General features: G+C 41.3%; 1 protein-coding gene across 1 annotated transcript in view; it reads right to left on the reverse strand.

Annotated features, from left to right (window-relative positions):
- Positions 1–20,267, reverse strand: part of TFEC (transcription factor EC) — a 128,561-nt gene that overhangs the window by 62,685 nt on the left and 45,609 nt on the right. The gene's annotated exons all lie outside the window — the stretch shown is intronic.

The following is a 20,267-nucleotide window of genomic DNA, read 5'->3' on the forward strand; positions in this document are numbered from 1 at the left end:
ATGTTGCAGTCATCAATTGATAAGCTTGCATGTGACAACTAGCCATAAGTTGCAGAAACTTACAGTGATATAAGACCGGGTGTTTAGATCAGGAAAGGGATGTTATGACTGCATGTTGTGTAAACCATTTAGAGAGTGAAGGTAATATTATACATAAGCAGATCAGATAAAGGAAATTGAGTATTTTTTCATTCAATGAATATAATTAAATGTAGTAACGGCAAGCTCCTAGATAAAGATTATTAATGTTTCTGGATCTATGCAAAATTATACATTGTAGTGTGTAACGTAACACAGCAGGAAAGTAATGTAAAGATGCTTTCTTTTTTTAAAAAAATAGTACTTTGTAGCTTATTCCACATCATTTTACATCATTCACATGGTACTACTGTCTACAGACAAAAGCTGTGCTGGTAGCTATTTCACAGAAAGTCTTATCCAAAGTTTATTGCAATCGACTGAAGTTTCATTGACCTGATTCCCAAGATCTTTGAATTACGTCATCCAATCATTGAACTAAGGATGATTCTTAAACATTTCACAATATATATTCTGTGACTATATCGAGTTTTATACTTCCCGCTTCTGTAAATTCAATGAAAAGGCTACTTTGATTAGAATGTATATTTATGAATAGATCCCTTCCATTTTCTACTCTGTAATAATAGCATTTATACACGTCAGACAAGCAAATGCATTTTAGCATCAAATATGAAAATTTCCTAAGCCTGCTCTTGAACGAACAATGTTTTGCTGTGCATGCATTATAAACAATCATATGTTTCTTCTTTAAAAAGTCCAGTTTACGGTACAGTCAGTGATAATGATGGCATGCCTCATAAACTAGGGAAACCGAAATATAACGTCACACAGATGTTGGTTTTCCCCAGCTCCCCAAGCTATTAAGTAACTGATCAAAATTGATCAATATTTAGCCAAGAAACTGGAACAAAATAACCTTTTGAACGACATTCACAGAGCTTTATAAAGTTAACAGTACGTATTATATACTCATCCAAAATGAATACTAAGAAGTCTGCCCTAGCTTTCCACTCTGCCTTGCCTTTTCTTCATCCAAAGTTATCCCACATCATTAGCGATGGTGGTATATGGTGGCCATAGCAGTACCTTCCGAAGCCAGAAAAGATTTTCTTTTCCTGCAAATATTTAAGCATTTTCTATTTCTAGTTGGGCGAAAAAACAAAACCAAACAAAATCCAGCGGGGGGAAATGAAACCACCCGTAATCACATTTATGGAGCAAATCAGCCCTTTTAGGGACCAATAAGTGCTTCCAACAATAAACGGCCATTATTGGCAAATAAATAGTGACTTGCACCTGTGACACATGGCGTCAAGCATTCAGCCTCATTCATTATATTGGAAGGCGCACTTTCTATCTCTCCCTCTCTATCCCTGTTGCTATAATAAGACAGCTTTAATTGGAGCTATACATACCTGCCCATACCAACTGTATTCCAGCATTGTGACTTGTAGGGAAAGCCAAACCTTAGAAAACTCGGAAAAGTTTGTGAATACCCACTGTTTCATTAAGTGCAAAGCTAATGCCTTGCACTGCTCCTTTCCCTTTCAAGCGAGTGTGCGCCAGTCCACAACTTTTTTTTTACTTTTTTTTTTTACCGAGCCACCAGTACTGCTACAATCCCAGCTTTGTTGAAGTGTTGTACTCTTGCAGCTAAAACCTGTTGATAATGAACCTGAACCCATTATTTTGAGTCAATGAATTGAAAGAAATAGGGCAAAGAATGAAAGCCACAGGGCCAATTACCAGCATTCTTTGATGTATTACTTGCTAGCACACACCAAATCACTTTGTGTCTTTGTCTTGATCCTCTCTGTTATTCATTAATTATTCTGGAAGGGTTAGAGTTCAGATAGCTAATTGCGCAGACAGTCTTTCTTGGTGGGGATTCTCCCTACGCTGACACTTTTCCCAACTGTGCCCAACCACCTTGTATTATGCCAATTAATCCAATTCTTGGCATTTTTGTACAACCTTCCAGGCTCTTTTTAAAGTTATGCCTAAAATGTTTTCTCACTCCCCAGTCAGAAGGCGAAGCTGCTTGAAGAACTGACTAGATAATCAAGACTTGAAGGAGCTACCTGGTTCTCTCCTTTTTTTGCTACAACAACCAACCTACTGCTCTGGAATTTGTTGACCGAGTCATATTTTCCCACATTCGCCAGCCATAGACTTCCCACTGCAGTCCTCACTAATCTATAACATGCATTCTTGTACTGTACAATAAATAAATATACAGGTGATAAAATCAGGCAACGGGAGGGGAAGGAAGTATGGTTTTTCTCAATGGAGGTTCTCGCAGAAATAATATTTTATGACATTCAAACTATTACACAATCAATGTAGAGTGGTGGTCTCTGAGGCCAACGACCAGCTTATTGCCTGTTGCTCTTAGTATGCAAAATCCAATACCCAGAAATTGGTTCAAAAGAACAATTCAATAATTATAGGAGTCTTTCATAATCTGTAGAACACCCAAGAACATAAGGGAGTTGTCAAATGTTTGTTTATACATTTTTATTTTTATTTTGCCATGAGAATCTAAATAAGCCTGGGACCATACTTTCTCCCAGCACGAACATACTCCATCATAGAAGGTTGTTAGTAAAAGTTTGGATGGACTTGTGTTATTTCACACATACATCCAGTACCACTCAGGCTCCATCTTCAGGTGAAAGTGTGAGCAAGCTGTTGCATTTTAGATTGACTTGTTGGCTAGGCTAATACAAAATCTGTAAGCTCTCAAACTAACAAAATATCCTATTCCAAAGTCAGTTACAGAAATTGCAATGTCATCAAACCTAATAGGGCAACAAACGGTTGACGGGATTAACAAACATTTCTACATCTTGCCCTTTCTACAGCTTAACTGCTACCCGCCTGAAAGGATGAGAATGATGTCTGACACATCTGCTTTTTTATTTGGGCATGTGCATTATTCAAGGAATTATTCTATGGTACTACAGCCATTTTTTATACACGAAACAGAAGATAATGCATTATGTGGAGCAGGAAAGGTAAGACTTTGGGGGCAACCCACCCTCCATACAGTCTTCCTGGTAGGGGAGAAAATTGATTCAGATCCCATTTAAAGCCAAATCTATCAGATTCACACTGTCCAAAACAATATGAAAACGGAAATGCAGCCATTCTTTGAAATTTGCACTTATCTGAATTTTGCACTGTGATTCTCCAAGCAGCCAAGGTTTACAAAAATGCATGCGTTAGGGGAGATATGCATAACGATGAGTGAGAATAACATACAAAAATGTGTTGCATTAATACATATTAAGGGGATGGCTTTTCCATTTGCCTTGCCCCACCCTTCAGCCCTAGAAACCTTCATAGGGGGGAGCTGCTGTCAGAAGAACTGGGAAGTGCTGACCATCAGAGATGACTGGTTCCACCTACCTTGCCCTATTCTCCAGCTCTATGAGCCTTCATAAGAGAGTTGCTTAATGGATATTTTGACGACCTATTGCTAAGCTGGGAGTTGCTTTGGGATCTTCTTTCTGCCATGGTAACCTCACCTCTAGATTACTGTAACGCAATCTAGGCAGGGCTACCCTTGTAGACTGTTTAGAAGCTGCACTTGGTACACAATGCTGCTGTTGGGTTTCTGAGCAGCACATGAAGTCAGTGTCATATCACACCTATTTGCCATGAGTTGTACTGGCACTAATTTGCTACTGAGCCCTATTTACAGCAGCAATATTGATTGTATGGTTTAAAAACTTGATGGGACACTTAATACAGGCCAGCCAAAGCACTGAAATCTGCAAGCAGACAGGTATCAATGGATGTCACCCACTGTGCTTCTTAAAAAATGAAAACATTCACTGGGAAATGCTGATTGATCTTGACCGTTGTGAATGCCACTGAAGAGTTAGCATAATACTTAACTTTAATGTACAGTCTTGACAATTGTATCTGTTTCTTTGCTAATCGGTCTGCTCCATGAACTAATTTTCCCACGATCTCCAAATCAATATCTTCTCCCCCCCCCAAAAAAAATTGCTCTGTGTGTGTGATTGTGTGTGCACCTGTGTTTTCACCACTGTCTTGATTTTAAAGTGGAAATAATGAAAATTCAGGAGTTAAATATTAATATTTCATTCCTATGTTGTGCTCTTTTTTTTAACCAATTACAATTTGAACTTCACCTAACTGAAAAAGACTGCAGACTTCACTCAATTAGCAGTAATAGGATTAAAAACATAGCTTTGGAACTGAAGATTTAAATAGGGGGAAAAATCTTGGCAAATATACACTGCATATGCCAAATTAATCTCAAAATAAATATGCAGTCTTGGATAAAATAAGTGGAATGTGGAATTTTAGCTCTCTCTCTCTCTCTCTTCATCCTCACTTCTTTCCCAACACACACACACACACACTTTCTAGTATTTGACTTTCTTGAGATTTTTGCTTTATGAATTGTGACTGACCCAGAATATCAGTTCTTTTCCCTTTGACTATAGAACTCTCCTTAATATGAGCAGTCATTCACAACAGGCTTCCCTCTGAAGCAATGCTTCGTTGTATTTTCTTCTGGGTACCCCATAGTTCTGAATATGGATACTTATTGCACTGACATCCGTGAGGCTTTAAGGGAGCAAAGTATGTTTGGCAGAAGATGTCAGATTAGCCTAAGTGATGGATCTTACCTTACTTCTTTTGTCATGATATGACCCACACAATCAGATCACTGCACAGTAAACATGCAGTTCTTTTCTTTGTGTACTTGTGTACATTCCTCACATCTTCCTTCAAGACTGCACTGCTGTCATGGAAATACACTATTTTCTGAGCTCTCTAAGCACAATATTTTGAACCTGGGAAAATGTGATACTTTTCCCCTCCCTCCATTTACCACGACAAAGGTGAACCTGTGGCTTCTCAGATACTGTCAAGTCCAACCTTCCCATGCTGGGCAGGGCTGAGGGCAACTGGAGTTGAACATCTAGACAGCCACAGGGTCTCCTTCCCTGAAAATACATTTGTTGTTATTGGGCAGAACCAACTTCTCTGATTCAGCCTTCTCACATGGTCCTGGGCTTTTAAGAAAGCACCCCACACACCACTTAGGCACTGCAGTTTTAGAAAGAACAGGTGTGGCAAACCTTTAGCCTTCTAGATGTTGCTGAACTACAACTCCCATCAGCCCAAGCAAGGATGACCAATGGCCATGGATGAAGGAGGTTGTAGCAACATGTGGAGCGCCAAAGGTTCCACACATTTGGCAGTAGATCATCTCCTTTGCAAGCAGAAGGTCCCAAATTCAATCACTGGCATACCTGGTATCATGAAGACACCACCATTTTTTTGCTACTTTCCTTCCAAGGAAACCCAACCCAAGGTATGTGTTGGCATCCCTGAAATCTCTCACTGCTTAGTTTTTTAAACTTCCAGACTCCAAAAATCCACTCTTTAAAGGTTGAAATCCGCTGGAAATTTTTGTGGTCAACTAAATTGAAGAAGTAACATGAGTCAACAGTATGATGCAGCAGCAAAAGTAAAGCTAACACTATTCCAGATATAGTATAGTGTCCAGATCAGGGGAAGTAATTGTTGTTGTTTAGTCGTTTAGTCGTGACCGACTCTTCGTGACCCCATGGACCAGAGCACGCCAGGCACTCCTGTCTTCCACTGCCTCCCGCAGTTTGGTCAAACTCATGCTGGTAGCTTCGAGAACACTGTCCAACCATCTCGTCCTCTGTCGTCCCCTTCTCTTTGTGCCCTCCACCTTTCCCAACATCAGGGTCTTTTCCAGGGAGTCTTCTCTTCTCATGAGGTAGCCAAAGTATTGGAGCCTCAGCTTCACGATCTGTCCTTCCAGTGAGCACTCAGGACTGATTTCCTTAAGAATGGATAGGTTTGATCTTCTTGTAGTCCATGGGACTCTCAAGAGTCTCCTCCAGCACCACAATTCAAAAGCATCAATTCTTCAGCGATCAGCGTTCTTTATGCTCCAGCTCTCACTTCCATACATCACTACTGGGAAAACCATGGCTTTAATAGTACCACTCTATTCTGTATTAGGGACGCAGGTGGCGCTGTGGGTTAAAGCCTCAGCGCCTAGGACTTGCCGATCGAAAGGTTGGCAGTTCGAATCCCTGCGGCGGGGTGCGCTCCCGCTGCTCGGTCCCAGCGCCTGCCAACCTAGCAGTTCGAAAGCACCTCCGGGTGCAAGTAGATAAATAGGGACCGCTTACCAGCGGGAAGGTAAACGGCGTTTCCGTGTGCGGCTCTGGCTCGCCAGAGCAGCGATGTCACGCTGGCCACGTGACCCGGAAGTGTCTCCGGACAGCGCTGGCCCCTGGCCTCTTAAGTGAGATGGGCGCACAACCCCAGAGTCTGTCAAGACTGGCCCGTACGGGCAGGGGTACCTTTATCTTTACCTATTCTGTAATTCTGTAATAGAGGGAAGTAATAGTACCACTCTATTCTGCCTTAGTCAGACCACACCTGGAATACTGTGTCCAGTTCTGGGCATTACATTTTAAGAAGGATATTGACAGGTTGGAATGGACAAGAAGGGCAACCAAGATGATCAAGGGTCTGGAAATGAAGCCTTATGAGGAACGCTTGAAGGAGCTGGGTATGTTTAGCCTGGAGAAGAGGAGACTGAGAGGAGATATGATAGCCATCTTCAAATATCTTAAGGGCTGTCACGTGGAAGACGGAGCATGCTTGTTTTCTCCTGCTCTTAAGGGTAGACGCAAGGCAGTGGCTTCAAGTTACAAGAAAGTAGATTCCAACTAAACATTCGGAAAAACTTTTTGACAGTCAGAGCTGTTTGGCAGTGGAACAGACTCCCACAAGAGGTTGTGGGCTGTCCTTCCTTGGAGGTTTTTAAGCAGAGGTTAGATGGCCATCTATCATGGATGCTTTAGCTGAGATTCCTGCATTGCAAGGGGTTGGACTAGATGGCCCTTGGGTCCCTTCCAACTCTAAGATTCTGTTCTTCTATTATTATTCTAAGTAGGCGAAGCTCAATATGCTTCATTCAGCATTTTTGTGTGTGAATGTTTTTAACTTGGCTTGATTCTGATTCAAGTGAGAACATTGCTAGAGATACCATGATGCCTGCTATTGATATGCTTGTGTTAATACCTCAATATTTTTGCAAGGCTAGGTAGATATTTTGGGTTCTTTTTTAAAAAAAAAAATATGTACCATTACTACTGAACAACAGAGTCTCCTTGAAGGGAACTTACAAAACAAAGGTCTAAGATTAATTGGTATTGATGCTCAATTTCTAGAAACAAGCTTGATATTTGACAACAGGCTGAGATAGGTGGTGTAATTATTGCCCTCTGTCACTTTGCTAAGATAGTGAGCCTAAGAAAGCTTTTCAGTTACTAAATTGAAAATGCAGTGGGTAGATAAAGGCTCACATGCTAATTAATTGTGTGGGAAGAATACATTTAATGTAAATATTTTTCGTCTCCATGGTTGACATGCCACTTCTTGCATTAAAGCATTCATTATGCACATGTAGTGGCCTGAATTTTCAAATTTAGTTCAAAATAAAAGAAAACTCAACGAAAGCTCAATTTACTAGTACCTTGTACAAGTAAACCTCTCTGAATTATTTCCTAAACCTGTAAAATCACTACCTACTTATTGCGTAATTAAGATGATTAGGTTGGGAGCAAGTTGAACTTTTTTGGACCAATTTCTGAGAAGTTATGCACTGTTTTGCATTGTTAGTGAGATAGGGAAAAATTAGTTGCACAGGGGCTAGATAAAGCTCCGCTCCATATTTCTATATGCAAACCAGAGTTCCAAACATCTATTGGTTTAATTGGTAGGCCACTTAAATAAAATGTTTATTTTCTAATCTGTAAGATGCAATTTCAATTCTTGAACATACTGGGAGGGGTTAGAAGAGCTAAGAATTTTTCACAAACAATTTTTGTGATACTATAAAGTTTGCAGTGGGCTCCATTTTATAACCTCGTTTTTGTTTTGTTTTTTAATCAATCTTTCATTATTGTATTGTTAGGATTTTTAGAAATGAAAGAGATTTATAATGTTATAGTACCATGGTGTAATAGCATTATTGCAGACGGTGTGATAGCAGTTTACTTCTTTTTTAATGCAAAAGAAAAGGCGGAAATGTGTTTTAGCAATAATTAAAAGACTGATTGAAAATGGAGTCATAGTATAGTACCCATAGTTATAATGTGTGCTAAGCTACAGGTGACTCCACTCAGAATAGGTATGTTCTGTCAGAGATGTGGACAAAACATAGTGAGATGTACATACGGAAAAAGTGCGTGCTTCTCAATAGTGAAACAATGCTGCATGTAAATTACAACAGAAGAACAAGGACTGAGTAGGATGTGGAGTAGATAAGTTGAAAAATTCTGGTGGAAACAGGAGAGGAAATTGCAAATGTTTGTTTATTCCTCCCATGTCCAGAACAAATATCAGCTCAGCAACTGTGATCACCATCGCTGTTCCCCCCCCCTTTCAGTCCATGAACTGATTACGTCTCCCACCCCTTGTTTCCTTAGCACTGAAATGGATGAGGAGGAATAACTTAGTGACGTGGTAACTAAATATATCATAATTAATTTATATAATTGATTACATTGATTAATTAAGTAAATTACATAAGTTACATAACTTGACCATTGCTTGGTGGAAGATGAACTGCAGTGAAACAGAAGCAGTGCTGCATAGGTCACATACAAGGTAGAATGGAAGACAGTGCCAACTGTTGGGATAGGTCAGTTAGTAGAGAATGAGACTCTTAATCTCAGGTTCGTGGGTTCGAGGCCCACAATGGGCAAATGATTGGACTAGATTTTCCGTCTTTCAGTAGTCTTAGTCATGCTTGACTCTCCGTGACCCCATGAACCAGAGCATTTCTTCTCAAAGCTTCTCCTTTTGTCCATGGAGTGTTTGGCAAAATACTGGAGTGGGTTGCTAGTTCCTTCTCCATGGACTAGATTAAAGGTAAAGGGACCCCTGACCATTAGGTCCAGTCGTGACCGACTTTGGGCTTGCGGCGCTCATCTCGCTTTATTGGCCGAGGAAGCTGGCGTACAGCTTCCGGGTCATGTTGCCAGCATGACTAAGCAGCTTCTGGTGAACCAGAGTAGCACACGGAAATGCCGTTTACCTTCCCGCCGGAGCACTACCTATTTATCTACTTGCACTTTGACGTGCTTTCGAACTGCTAGGTTGGCAGGAGCAGGAACCGAGCAACGGGAGCTCACCCCATCGCGGGGATTCAAACTGCTGACCTTCTGATTGGCAAGTCCTAGACTCTGTGGTTTAACCTACAGCGCCAATACAATTCTATAATTCCTACATCCCTAATGAGGAGACACCCTTCTGGAATTAGCCATGTTTCTGGAAGAGAAGAAAGTAACAAGAGCAATGGCAGCTCCATCCACCCTTAAAAGGGATTTTATCTTCACCCTGACATCCGGTTAATAAATGAACCAAACCAAAGTCTCAGTGATTTGCCTAAAGCCATATTAAAATCAGAGGACTACTGGCCGAGAGTCCTAGCAATAGGAAATTCACTTCCTGCTTGTCCTTTTCAAGCAGCAGAGCAGGAATCACCAATGAGAACCGTTGCTGTGAATCAGAAGCAGCAAATGCGAACAGCGGGGCGCCCACGTTGATATGTGGCACTTTTTGCGGTCGATCGACCCAAACAGGAACGCAACAGAGGAATTGTTGCCATTCTTTACAAAGCTTAGGGGACTTGAGGTTCTTAAAAACTGCATTCCTCCATTAATCCGAAAGCCAGCTCTTATACAAGCAGCCCAATGCATGCCTCCGAACACTGCTTCATTTGTTATCTGCTCCCTGACCTGAGAAGAACACCTTCTCGGCAAAAGCAACACTAATTTGGCACCTTGCATCACTTCTTGGGGCCTTTCAAAGCAGCTGCATTTTAAGTCTAATTAGAAAATGGCACACAGGATTAATTTAGAGGGTTCTTTTATATATATTTACAGGCTGACAAGACCGCGAAGAGCTCAAATCCATGTTTGCACCCAGCCCGCTAAAGGGGTTCACATTCTTGCGAGTTCTGCATCCTTGGGACAGGGTTTAATTAGTATTACCACCAAACAGGTTGCTTGGCAGTTGTAGAAAAGCAGGAAAGTGTTACAAGTCAACCTGGTGGAACACTGCAGAACTGAAGATCATAGAAATATATATGCTGATAGGTGTGCTTTTTTATTATTATTTAAATAAGATTTTTTTAAAAAATAAAGTAGAATAGCAAAAGTTGGGGGGGGACCAGAAGCATTCCAGGTGGGCTGCCCTCGGCACAGAGACATTTTAATGCTTTTTGCAAATCAGACTTTGTTTGAAGTCAGCAACAGGAGGACCAACCACTGTCTGTGTGATTGCTTTCTCCTCTATTATGCCCAGGTCCATCTTGTGAAATCCTCTTCCCCCTTGCATCAGCATACAGAACTCTATCACAGATTCATATAATAGAAATAATTATTCAGGGGATTGTAATAATAAAGAATTTATTTCCCCAAATTCAGAGAGAGGAGATATTATACACACACACACACACACACACACACAATCAAGGACAATTCTAACATCCAAAAGGGTCAAATCACAATGAAACGGTATCATTGTGGCAAAGCCTTTTATTCCTTTCCGTCCTTAATAAATGGGAAGTGGGGGACTCTCCCACTCACTTCAGCAGATGCTAATTGAAGCTGAACATCTCCAGAGAGAGAGAGAGAGAGAGAGAGAGAGAGAGAGAGAGAGAGAAATTTTGCTTCAAAGGAGATTAAACTCGGGAACAAAGTGAGAGTTTCTTTTTCTTATAATAAAGGCTTTTGGATAGTCATTAAATCTGAATTACAGGTTTAACAAACACTTGCATAAGAATCATTAATATCATCCTTCAGGATGTCACGTAATTACTAATGCTGTTCGTTTCAGATGTCAGCTCTTTTCAAAATTCAATTATCACACCCTCTTCCATAAAGTTGCAGCCCTGCCACTTCACAAGCGGATCCCCTTCTCGGGCTGTTTCTACTTGACTGTGTTTTAGAACTGGCACATAGCTCGGGTGTAAGGCTGCTTGACACATCTCCATTAGAGTTCGCACAATGAAATAGTTAGTCAGAGGGTGACACTCCTTTGGCCTTTCAATAAGAGGATTCACACCTTTTCCCCTCCATCCTCCGCCATCCTGGCTGGGCTCCTATCGCCGACTTGCATGTAGGGCAGAAATTCCACTGTTGAAACTTTCCCCAGCCTGGAGATACAGCAATAGGAAACACCACACCTGTTGAGTAGTTTTCATATCTGCCATTCCGCTTTTAATAGCATAGAATAGGGATGGGGAATCTTCCGGTGTCGTTGGGCTCCCATCAGCACCAGCCAGCGTGGCCAACGATCAGGGATGATGGCCACTGTAGTCTAGCAACATCTGCCACAGGTTCCCCATATTTGGGACAGAGTTTCTAAAAGGGAGAAGAGAGGTGGCAATGGGAACAAGACAAGGAAATCCATTTGGGTTTTCCAGAGCACAAGAGGAGAGAGTTGTTTGAAGGAGCAGGCAAGTGTCCCACTCCTTCAAGAGCTTCATGTCATGACATGCATGGAATCCATGAGTCCTCTCACTTTACTTCAGCATCTTGTTCAAAAGGTTGAGCTATATGTGTCCCTGAACAGGTGTATCTCTATCTTTGAGTGAGACACAAGAGTACTACGAAAGAAAACACACCTTTCACATTTCCACTCCTATCATGTCCAAAGCCACCTAAAATTAACCTTAAGAACATAAGCTTTGATCTCCATCCATCACCACACCGACAGTCCTTACACTCACCCTCCAGTTTTTTCTCCCCACCCTGGGCCTGAACTGTTCCTGTTTTGCCATTAAAATGTGGGCATCTGGTTATATGTGGTGGGGTGCAAGACTATCTCTGCTATATATTTTGGAAAGCAGTTTATCTGATCTCTATGCATTTGGGCACCTCCTAAGATGTTGTAACCAAATTCTGCATGATGGTTCATGAGATCAAGGAGCTCTATGTTTGGATACCGTTGGACATTTGGAATCAAGATGAGGGAATGACCCTTTCAAAACTGCACTTTTTGTGGATGGGGGGGGGGCTGCTAGTATTGTATAATCTGAAGGCAGCCCTGTTTAGGGAAGCTTTTAATACTGAATAAATCATTGCTTTTTAATATTCTGCTGGAAGCCTCCCAGAGTGGCTGGGGAAACCCGGCCAGATGGGTGGGGTAGAAATAATATGTTGTTGTTGTTGTTAGATATAGATAGGTATTAGATATAGGTAGGTAGCTGTCTTGGTCTGCCATAGTCGAAACAAAATTTAAAAAATCCTTCCAGTAGCACCTTAGAGACCAACTAAGTTTGATATTGGTATGAGCTTTCATGTGCATGCACACTTCTTCAGATAATAATAATAATAATAATAAATAATAATAATAATAATAATAATAATAATAATAATAATAATTGATATTTCTCTCAGGGGAGGGTTAAAGGGTTGTATGTTTCTTTATGTTGTCATATTAAAATAAAACTTTTTTAAAAAAAAAAAAGTAGGATGGCCATTTATGTATCACCAGAAGAGAACTAAAATTAGCACATGCTCATTCAACTGTACAAATGCAAATTTAGGGAAGGGGAATACTATAAAAATACAATGCAACACACCATCATGTGATGGAGTAAGGCCACATCACCAGTGTGCCTGCTCAGTTAACTTTAAAACCATTGTTCTCCCTTCCTTATGGTGTTAAAAAAAATCCTTAAATGGAACACAAGCTAGATCTAGACACATCAAAAAGGCATTTCAGAAAAAGGCGTTTTAAACCTCATAGCAGGGGATCACATGGGGAGAAGGCAGGACTCCACAGTGCCATCTGGTGTCACAGTATTATAATGCATGTGAAAATGCGTTCTTTGCTAATGTAGCCGTGTCCTTAGATTGGACAGCTCCTTCAAAAAGAAGTAGGTGATGACCCTTAAAAAACCCAAGAAAGTCCCTGCAGGGCCAAACCAAAGAGGCCTTCCATCATCTGCTGCCCAGGTGTCCCTGGAGTCTCAGAAGCAAGGAAAAGGCCCCTTCTGATCCTTGATTGCAGGAGCCATCATGCAGGCTAAAACATTAATCATATTTAAAATATAGTAACCATCTAACCAACAACCACAGCACAGCATGTAATTCAACAGAAGAGGAATGTGGCTAGTGGTCTTATGAACCTTCAGGTGCCAGGTTGACCGGGCGTTGGAGTGTGGAAACTGGATAGTGGAGTTTCATGGATGATGGCATGGGTGGAAGTCTCAGCAGAATCCACTCATTTGTCCATTTCTCTTGTGGATTTCTTTCCTTCTTTATGGTCCCCCAAAAGGGATAGACGACAATATTTCTAAAGGGTCTTATTTTGGTCTACATGAAGTCACACTGCATTGAGTACACCTGGCTCGGATTGCCACAGAGGTGTAGCAAGGTGAGATGTGGCTGATGATCATCTTCCAAAGCAACTACTCTATTTCAAACTTAAAAATGGAAAGCATAATGCTGGTGGTCAACAAAAGAGGTTTAAAGACTGTGTCAAGGCAAATCTTTTAAAATGTAGTATAAACACCGACAACTGGGAAACACTGGCCTGTGAGCGCTCCAGTTGGAGAACAGCCTTTACCAAAGGTGTCATGGACTTTGAAGACACTCAAACTTGGGACGTAAGGGAGAAACATGCTAAGAGGAAGGCACACTTGGCAAATCCACACCGTGATCAACTCCCACCCAGAAACCAATGTCCCCACTGTGGAAGGACGTGTGGGTCCAGAATTGGCCTCCACAGTCACTTATAGACTCATTGTTAAAACTGTGTTTATGGAAGACAATCTTACTCAGCCCTGAATGATCGCCAAAGAAGAAGTCATTGTGCGGATGAAGCTGTTGGTTTTCCTTCCCGGAGAGGGAGATTGGCAGGACCTGATGGGGCAACACTGAGGCAGGTCCCAGGTATTGCTCCCAATTAAAGGCGGATTGCATGAAAACAAAGAAAGCTGGCACACTGTACTAATGTGAACTGGCCTACTCTTAGGTCTTATTAGGAGCCATCTCAATCAACATTTCTTCCTGTTGATTGATAGGAAGAGGAATGTGTGGCAGGAGCAGATCATTACGGCACATTAACTCAGATAGGAGACAAATGCCCACAGGGCCTTGAAACACGATGAGGAATAAATAAAAACTCTGTTTGGCGGACGGTGGAGGTGGGGAGATAAAAATTCTTCATTTCCCCAGGCTAGAGTGGAGGAAAGTGAAACAAATGGCACACAGAAGGTGCCAAATCAGAAAAAAGGAAGCAGCAAGCCAGGTAGAGGGTGCTCATTAGCAGTCAACAATACTTCCAATATATTGATAACTTTATTCATATTTTCAGATCCTAAACAACTCTCTGCTTCTTCTCCTTCCTGCTACTAAATAGAGTCTAAAAACACCAACCCAAAAGGAAAAGAAGCCCATTGCTTTGTCTAACCTCATTGAATTTTATATTTATATTCAGGTATACCCTGAGTAAAAGTTAGCTGAATACTGTTTGTGTGTTATTTTTGTACACTGCTTTGGAGTAAACAACAGAGCAGGGCATAAGCAAACTTATTTTTAGATGTGACCTATATTTTGTAAGGAAGGACTCAAATGTATCAGCAGAAAAAGATCTGGCCACTGTTTTAAAAAAAGTGGGGGTTGAGGGCATTGACTAGGGCCAAACGGCCTCTTCTTGGGGGTTCGTTATCTTTCTGTTTCAGAGAAATTCCTCTCAGCTGAAGAGGTAGTACTGTTAGAACATTTAACATAGTTCTATTTTTTTTCCCCGTTCCACTCTGAGCACAGTTGGGGAACTTAAAAAAAAAAATCACTGTAAAAAGACACACAGACACACACACAAATAATGCAGACACAACTAATTTAATTTCTACAGTGTCAGTCTGTTACAGTGAGAGAACGGTTTCCATAAATAGAAAGCTAAATTAACGTTATGGTCGCAACAGTGCACCCACAAGGCCACACAATCCCTAATGTGCCACTAAAAATAAAATAAAAAAGATGAGAAGAAACAGTTGGCATTCAGTTAACAATCATGTTTGGAGGCTTGTGGCGGACTTTGTTATTCCAAGGGAAGCCAGGTACAAGTCTCTTGGGATTATGTACAAAGGCAGGGAAAAAAGTGGACATTTCTGAAACTCAAAGGTGACTGCTGGGTTAATAAAACAGCCTGTTTTCTGTTCACCCACTCTTCCTCACAGTGTGCAGGTACATTAAAATACGTCAAAAGGAAAACCATTTGCTGTGGAGAAATAATTCAGCTAAAAGTCAAAATTTCCAGCTGGTGCATCGCTTTAGAGAAAGCGTGTGTGTGTGTGCTCTCTCTCTCTCGCGCGCACACACACACACACACACATTTACAAAGTGACCTGCACATCTCATCGGATGAAAGTTGATCTCCTCATTAAAGTAGAAACAAACATTCAACATAGGAACAACTGCCAGGTGCAAAAAATAATATACTACACTGGATATCAAAAGCCTACATTTCCCCGTCCCTGTTGCCTATCATCACTGCAGCTGACTCAAAATGTGAGGAACCTCTTGAAAGCATAATGAAGGCAAAGCTGTCTCTAGCCATTTGCTAAAGCAGTTTTGTTGCTGTTAGCCATCCAGAATTGCAAGTGCATTGTTGTCCCATAATAGGGGGAAAGTGCCTCCGTTTCTTGTTAACAATCCGCTTGCTATGGAGTCTATTAAGACACACAGAAGTTTGAGTTTGGCATGAAACATCATCTCAATTAAGGGCTGATCTACCTTGTACATACCACATACAGAGTCCAGTACACATGGTGGTTGTAACATGTACGGCAGCATGCTTTGTGTCCATCTCTCAAGTTATTATGGACAGAAGCAATTCGTACTGTGAGCTTCTTTGCACAACACGGCTTCTGGAAGGAGCAGAGGTCCTCTGTCAGCCTCTACATTGGGAATGGAGAAAGGGCTGGACTACAACTTCCATCACCCTGACCACTGGCCACGGTTCCTAGGGTTGATGGGAGCCAGAGTTCATAGGCGCCGACTCCATGGGGCCTGAGGGGGCCCGAGCCCCCTCAAAAATTCGTTTGGGGGCTCTGCCCCCCAATAATTTAAGAAAAACAAAGCCACTCCCGATCTAGAGAGGGGGTGGGGTTGCGGGCTCTCGACCCATCAACAATCTCATGGGGCTGGCATCAGCCCCGCGAGAAGCGGGGATTCCCCCTAGCTCATTAATATTCACCGCCCACGGCGGCAGCCAATCGGCTGCCGCAAAGGGCGGGCCCTCACAGGTTCACTTAAGGTCGGGGCAGCCCGGGGCTCGCCCCTTTCATTCCCCCAGCAGCAGCGGTTTGGAGGTCTTGGGCCCCCCCCCCAATATTTTTTATAAGTCGGTATGGGCCCCCGCCCCCCCAATATTTTTTATAAGTCGGCGCCCCTGCCAGAGTTCATACATATATACTCAGAAGGAGGAAATCCTGCTGTGTTCGGTGGGTCTTCCATCCCAAGTAAATGTGCATAGCACTCCAGCCTTAAAGACACAACATTCCCGTTGAGGAACAGGACTATCCCAAGCAAGTAAGGCTTAGAATTATGGGTTTCATGATTCACATGAAACATTAACATAATATCATAGTTGGCTGATGATTTGCTCCCAGGCCAGGTTCAAAATTATTGATTCACTAAGCCCAACACAACTTGGGCCCAACGTACCTTCATACTTCATGTTCCTTTATACTCCACCTCAGTCACTGAGATCCTCTGATGGGGCCTTTCTGGTAGGTTCCTATGCCCCTGAGATTTGGTTGAGGGCCATGTCTTTGGTGGGGCAGGCCCTGCCCAGTGAAACTCCCTACCTGAAAAGGTCCACCAGGAAGCATCCCTGCCTCCTTTCAGACGTCCCTTGAAAACCGTACTACAAGATGTGACTGGAAAGCTTGTTGAATGGTCACAGAAATCGAACAGCGATAAATATTCAAGCATACAATTGGCATCGGAAATTCATGAAATGCTCACAGCTGGGTACAGAGATGAAGCCGTAATTTGAAAGACAGTGTATGAGTGGCAGGCCGTCGAGCAAAACAGCAGCAAATGTCAACGGAGTTCGTGAGTTATTGATGCAGGATCGGCATTTGTCCATCTGAATGATGGTAGAAGAATTGCATATTCCACGTGAAATTCTTGCTGAGGTTACTGAGTTGTCCCACCCTCCATATTTTCCCCACCAGATTTATTTCTTTTCCCAAAACTGAAAGGGTACAGATTTTCCAACTTTTCACACATCCAAGCTGCTGTGACAGGGGATCTGAAAGCAGTACGAAAAGAGGACTTCTCCAGAGGTTTCCAACAGTTCTATGAACGTTGTCAATGGTGCGTTGTATCAGAGGGGGCCTACTTTGAAGGCCTGTAAGGTTGTATGTTTGAATATTTATCGCTGTCCAATTTCTGTGATCATTCACCAAACTTTCCAGTCACACCTTGTATTTAGATACCCCCTCACTATATGGTTTTTTTTCTTTTTAACCAGCTGTTTCATTAATGTTTTAAATTATGTTTTCTAGATATAGTGATTTATTTTGTTGTTGTAAGCCACCTTGATATATTTTATGAACGTACATATCATACATATTCAAATAAATAAATAAAATGCGCTGACATGTTCACACTCTGTTGCATTTGGACTTTGCTGGAAGTTGAAAGCTACTGGATTCTATTATGAACATGTGGATCTCATCTGAAGAGCAAAAAAGGGTTGCAAGCAGGTAAGGAAAAGTTAGTGAAAATTGCTCCCTCCCCTTTTAATAAGTGGGAGCATCCCAGGAGAATAATTCCATTCACAGGATCTCAGAATCCAACCATTGTCTCTGAACTCAAATTGAATTGGATAGTCTCCTCTCTTGTTGGGTCTAGCAAGCAACATATATGATAACCTTACCTATTCTCCCAGTCTAGGTTTCCCAACAGGTGAATAGCAGAGCAAAATGGATGGATTATCCTACTAATTAGCTTTGAATATTAGAACAACTGTAACCCACGAATAATTTCCTTATGATGGTCATTGACCACAACAATGAAGACTTTATTTGAATCTATGAATAAATGCATTTGAAGGAATAAAAATATTAATAAAAATAATAGTTGAGAATATACAAGATTAGATCTTTAAATAAAAAAATATAATACCCCAACAATAAATACAAGTTTAGATGTGTGCAACATGCATTACTCAAGAATCTAATGAGGATTTTATATTCTACAATGCTAGAGCTTTTCTTTAGTTTCTTCTGTCTTTCCATAAGATCATAACCCCTTTCCCCATTATGCAAATACATAACTAAGACCCTTTGAAGAATGCATTTTATGAGCCTGTTAGACAATAATGGCTTTTAAGTAGCTGTTATGAGTGAGTTTGTCAATACTTATCAAGGCACATTTAAAAACACTTTATTCAGACATTATGCTGATGAAGATTATTATTTGAGACTTAGGATAGGTGAGGTTACTAACCCACTCTCAGTTATTTCTAAGACAGCTTTGTCAAAGTATTTCCCATTAGTTAAAAAAAAAATACAACCAACAAAAGCCAGGCTATTGAGCAATACTAATAATGCAGTGAAAAAAATAGTTGTGTGATATTTCTTGTGCACAAAATCACTCTAAATTCCGGTTACAAATTTCTGGGCTAGTGCCTTGGAATGGCAATTGAGGTTTTGTGAGGTTCCGAACGTTACTGACTTCACTGGAGAGCCATCAATAAGAAAATGGTTTCCATTTTTATATACAAGGTCCCGAGTTCACCTATCAAAGCAATCTCCTATTCAGAACTCTGATGTGTAACATCTCTAGTTGATGGAGACAGATTTCTGTAGTCGGCTTTAAAGAGTTTCTTTTCAACAAAGGAACAAGCCGAGCAGGGTAGCCAATAATGCATAATGGACGGAGGACACAGATTTAAATTACGTGATTATTAGGCCATAAACACACCATACATTTAAAGCACATGACTTCCCACAAAGAATTCTGGGAACTGTAGTTTGCTAGTTTGTTACTGTGGTGAGTGAACTACAGCTCCCAGGGTTTGTGTGCTAAGGTGGGCGTGCTATGAATTAGAGACAAGAAGGGCCAAATAAGAGAGGAAGGATTGCCCTTAAGATAAGACATCTGGACCTCGGAGGGGAATTTGGCTTGAGTTTGGTAGAAATGGCAACTGAGAGAGCTTTTCAAATAATATATATTGAAAAATGGAAGGTGGATTAGGATAGTAGAGCTGCGCTTGAAAAAGAACAGACAAATCCATGAAAGCTATAGATGTGTAAGTTCCACCTACACTGTCAGATGCAGTATGTCTCTCAATACCAGTTGCTGTGAATCACAAGTAGGGAGAGTATTGTTGCATTTAGAGATCTGGTTGGCCACTGTAGATGCAAGACTCCTGAACTAAGAAGGGGATTGAAGTTAGGGAGCTAAGACAGCATCGCTTTCTGTTCTGCCCTCCTTTCATCACATGCAGCACCGCTTCCGTTCTGCTGCAGTTAGTCTTCTGTTCCAATGTGGTTGGCCTCACTATCTTAACTTACGATATTTATGTAATTTGTAATGCCTAATAAAGCTTTGGCAAAGTAAGTAAGTATGTAAGTATTTATGTAGTTAATTATTCCACTCCATTCATTTCAGTGCCAAGGAAACACAATGAAAATGGAATGAAATGTCATCAGTTATCAGGGCTCACCCAAGACATTTTGGCTCCTGAGGTGAATCAACAAAATGGTGCCTATCCCTCTCAGTTAGGGAAGGTGTAAGTGAAGATGTACATCAGGAACAAGGGAAGAAGAAAGATCCACATTGTAATCTGCTGCCCCTGTGGACCCTGCCGCCCGAGGCGGTCACCTCACTTTGCCTCCTGTAATTAACAGGGCCGGCTCAACCATATCACTTGCGGACTGAAAGCAACAACAGTGGATACTGATTTTATTTGCTGGATTAATAATAATAATAATAATAATAATAATAATAATAATAATAATTTTATTTATATCCCGCCCTCCTCGGCCAAAGCCGGGCTCAGAGCGGCTAGCAACAAGTAAAAAAGCACAGTGTACATAAAATCACACAGTCGATTAATTAAAATACATTCTAGAATCAATTCAGAATCAA

The sequence above is a fragment of the Podarcis cretensis genome (assembly GCF_951804945.1).
Source record: "Podarcis cretensis genome assembly, chromosome: 10".
NCBI lineage: Eukaryota > Metazoa > Chordata > Lepidosauria > Squamata > Lacertidae > Podarcis > Podarcis cretensis.